Here is a 4,805-nt window from a genome sequence, read left to right as displayed (position 1 = left end):
ATCCTGAGGAATTTCCATATTTAATGAGTGCGTAGAGGGAATAGAGCTTCAGGGGAGACAGATAAGAGAAGAAGGCACCATCAAAGGAGGAGGTGTTTCTAGAAGAGTGGAATGATCAGTGGTGTGGAATGCTGCTGAGGACTGGTGAGAAGGATTGGAAAAAAAAAAAGCAACAGGGCAGTCACTGCTGGTATAGGACAGAGCAGTTTTGGGGGAGTGTAGGGGCAGATGATAGACTGAAGTGAAATGAAGAGAATGCTCCAGAAAATAGCAAATTGGATCAAACAGACTAATTTCTGTTTAGGGGTAGAGGAGGCTTAGTCTGAAGTTCTGCTTACTGATTCTAAAATGTGAATGAAAAACACTACCAGGAACTGGCAGACACCATCTTAACCATCTTAACTAAGTATTGCAAATTAGCGTCTTCAGTAATAGGATTAACTGATATCCTGTGCCTCCTAATGGGATCATCTCAGAAGGATCCAGCAGCATTTAGGTAGACGTTCAGCCAACAATGCATAATCTGAATTCAGTCATGAGTCAACAATCAGACAAGCCCAACTTGAATGGGTCTGTACTCTTAAAAATCCATGTCATGAAAGAAAAAGGAAGGCGGAGGCACTGCTTCAGATCAAAGGCGACTAAACCAACACATAACTAAATGCACTGTGTGCTATTGAATTGGATCCTGAATCCAAAAGAAAAAAAAAAAACCTATAGAAGACATTATTGGGACAATTGATGACATTTGAATATGTACTGTATATTCGACACTAATAGTCTTATAATAATGTTAAATTTCCTGAATTAGATTTTACTCCTACAATTATGTAAGAAAACATCCCTGTTCTTAAAAGGAGATACATGTCAAACTGTTCAGGAGTAAAGGATCTCAAAGCTGCAGTTGATTTTCAAATGATTCAGCAAACGTAGTGTGTGTCTATGTATATAATGTACACACAGACACACACAAAGCAAATGTGACAAAATGTTAGAAATTGCTGACTCTATTCTTGCAAGATTTCTGTAAATTTAAAATTTATAGAAAAGTTCATTGTGCTATTTATGCAGTTTTTCTGTAAATTTGAATTTTTTTCATAGTAAAAAAATTAAAAATGTATCAACTATTAGAGCTCCACACCATCTGCTGATATTTGTTATTCAAAAAAATGTGTCATACACAGATTAGAAAGAACAATTTTGGATATTGTGGGTATTAGTAACAGCATTCATCTGTGGCCATCAGTATAATTTGAACCCTAATTTCAGGGGTTAACAGAGGAACCAGGACAGATTCCCCCCATGAGTTTTCCTTCACAAGACATTCTACTAAAATTGTGAGACTTTTTTTTTTCCTCTCAAAAATCATCACAATGATTCTACATGAGAACTTAGCTAGATTCAGCTAGCATCCATGGAGACCATTCTAAGTGTAAATCTGGATTCCAGGTATCGTAGGGAACATGGAGATGAATGTGACCATCAGGGCTCTCACCAATATTGGTGCTCAGACGAGATCACACTACCACAAAAATTTGTGAAAACACAATAAATGAATTTCAGAGGATGAAGAAGACTACAGAGCAATATTTCTCAGATTCTGGATTGGCCAGAGTGGTGAAATGTCACCACTAGCAAAAATGTTGGGGAAATTTACATACAAGAAGGATATGAGAAAGCCACTTTTGTTATCATTTTATATGGAGAGGGCATATTAATACCAAAAACAATGAAGACAGTGTCAAAGTAAAGTTCTTAAAATTAAATGAATTTCATTTTATTGGGAGAAAAAAGACAATAATAAAAGCTCAGTGACTGGTGCCAGCTAAATTAAGGAGTTCTGAGAAAGTCAAAACAGTTTTTTAATATTGAAAGGAAGTAAGACTCACTTGAGTCCTTAAGCAGCTATGCTTGTTGCAGGAATAGAAATAGGCTTTGAGAAATTCACACGTAGGAAACCTACATACAGGAAAAAGGCCTGTGTTATTTTCTATAGCACATCATGGGCATTCAGTGAGCTACAAATGCCTAATTGGGGTAGAGGTAGTAAATATTGAATTAAGTAATTAAATAGTGTCTTGAAGTCTTGAAAGCTTGAACCTAATTTCAAAAGCATTTAAGAAAATGTGAGAAAAGTTGCTTATTTAAGAAGAAAAAAATGTATAAACGTGTGTATCTATATACATAGACATGCATATACATATTCTTTCTAAAAAATTTGAAAATAATGCTTTAAACTGATTGAGAGAAATACTGAGTTACATTATAGATACTACTGTTGAGTTAATCTGTCCAAATTTCCCTAGTTTTAACCAAAAAAAAGTACACATAACACCTGTTCAATATGAGAAGCAAAGATTAAAAGGCATAATATCAATTTTGTATAATACTTTGAACTGCTGATAAATGTTTCCAGTGGGCATATTTAAAACCAGACTTTTCAACTCAGTGCAACAATGAAACTTATTCTTTTGGACAATTCAGTGAACTCACCACATAATTAAAAAGAGAGTAGTTACATGATAGTAAAGTGAGTTTGTGGAAAAACAGAAAAAAAAAAGTGGCTTCTTTGTGCCTTGTTTCCATAAATAACATGTTTGAAAGCAATTAATTTACTCATGGTTAAAACAAACTTGCAGATATTAAATATGCATCCATATTTCATTGTACTCTTAGATTACTTTCTACTGAGTACCCTAATGTAAGCTGTGTAGTAAACTACATTACATTTCAGGTTTTCCCAGTTATGAACTTAGGTTCAATATTTATGACTCTTTTACTATGTATCGTCCTGCTCAACCTTCCGGCAAGTTCATAATGATGAACGTTATCTTCTGGCTTTCTGACTGCTGTGTCCTAGAGATGCATTATAAAGAGTGAGGTGCATACTTAACAGTCAAGAGGAAATCCTGCACCAAGGATAGTTGTCAGTCAAACCAGCTCTCCTGTTCTTTTTATTATGAGAAAATTGCAGATAAAGATGAATGCAACTGACAAAATAAACGGGAATACAAAACTAGAAAAATCTGAGATCTCCTTACGATATCTTCATCACAGATCAGTGAACTGCAGTTCGATCATGATGTCATTAGAATCAGAAATATGTCTTATTAGTGGATTCATAGACAGAGGTAGATATTTCTTAATATTCTCAAAACATTTTGACTTTGTATCACTTGTCTAGTCCAGCCTATGGGATTGAATAAGAGACCTGCTTGCTGATCTTATCCCCTCAGTCTTTAATGCATCTGTTACTACAGATTCCAGCCATTGTCACCAAGATCTGGGTATTATCTCTGCTACAACTCCTTGCAGAGGAAAAGGAGCTATGAAAAGTGATGCCTCCATGTTGTTATCCAGCCTTGCAGTCTTTTTTTTTTTTTTTTTTTAAAGATTTTATTTTAGGGAGAGAGTGTGCACATGAGCAGGGTGAGGGGCAGAGGGAGAGTAAGAGAGGGAATCTGAAGCTGACTCCACGCTGAGCCCGGAGTGCAGAACCCGATGAGGGATGGATCTCACAACCCTGAGATCATGACCTGAGCCGAAACCAAGAGTCGACTGCTCAACCAAATGAGCCACCCCCTGCCTTGCAGTCTGGATAAGTCATCAGCACTCTACTCCGCCTGTTTCTTTATCCCCATTGGAATCATTTCACAGCCCCCCCACCACAGGGTGTGAGCTAATAGCACCATAGACATTTTGCACATGAAATTAGTACCTCCCTAATGGTATGCCTATCTAGAAAAATAACTCATGGGGATTGAAAGGCGTGAATAGAATGCAAGGAAATTGGAGGTATGGTGACACTGGGAGAATGCACTTAAGGCTGCTTATTATTCAAAGCTTTGGTGGAAAGCCTGAGAGCACAAGAAATAGATTTGAATAGATTAGATCCATTACTCAGGTATTTTCTGAGCTGTGCTTATTTACCCACCTTAGAGAAGAAAGAGCTGAGAAGAAACACTATTGGATAATAGGGAGAGAGCAAGGAAAAATAATAGGAAATGGCTCAGTGGAGCTGTTTATGGCAACTGCAGTTCATGGCATGTTTCCTATTGTCCTCTGCCCTGAAGTTAGAACAGAATGCCTTTGCAGGGTGACTTTCTTCAGAAGTCCTTGGAATGTGGCTTTCTTAGATTTAGAAACAAGCTACTGCGATTTAGAGTTAATGTTTAAATTTTCTGTCTTCCTATATTTATTTATAGGGGAGCAATCTGAGATTTAGGGATAGACAACCTAATCCCAAACATAATCTTGGCTCCTATGGCTTTTGAGAAGAGTCATCAAATACTTTACTTACAGGAATTTTATTTTTTTCATTTTTTCTTATGCTGCAACTTTATTGCATATCCATAGACTTGATTCTGTGAAGTTAGCTTTTGATTCCTAAAGCTGAATGCATAAGGTAGGAGAGAAAAAGCTTTAATAATTTTACCGTGTTACATTTTATATTCAAATAAATTATTATAACCAATGTGAGCTAAATTGAAAGCACACATGGGGAAGGGGCAGTTAAAACTTTTTTCATTGATATTCTCAGGACTACAAACTCACCAGGGCCACTTTGGGGCAAACCAATCAAATCAGAGTTCATTCAAGTGTGAACATAATAATGTGGAAAGGGCATCCACTCTGTGTGAATGTAAGAGGGAGGGACAGTGCATTATCCACCAATAAGGAATGCCAAGATGGTAGGCAGTGTCTCTATTGCTATTTTTAAAAACTATGTGGGTCAGCATTTGCAAGCCTGGCAAAACAAACAACTATTTCTTCACAGACTAGTACCAGCTCTTTAATGATCAGAA

The sequence above is a fragment of the Halichoerus grypus genome, chromosome 4 (assembly GCF_964656455.1).
Source record: "Halichoerus grypus chromosome 4, mHalGry1.hap1.1, whole genome shotgun sequence".
NCBI classification, from domain to species: domain Eukaryota; kingdom Metazoa; phylum Chordata; class Mammalia; order Carnivora; family Phocidae; genus Halichoerus; species Halichoerus grypus.
This window is presented reverse-complemented; position numbering follows the sequence as displayed.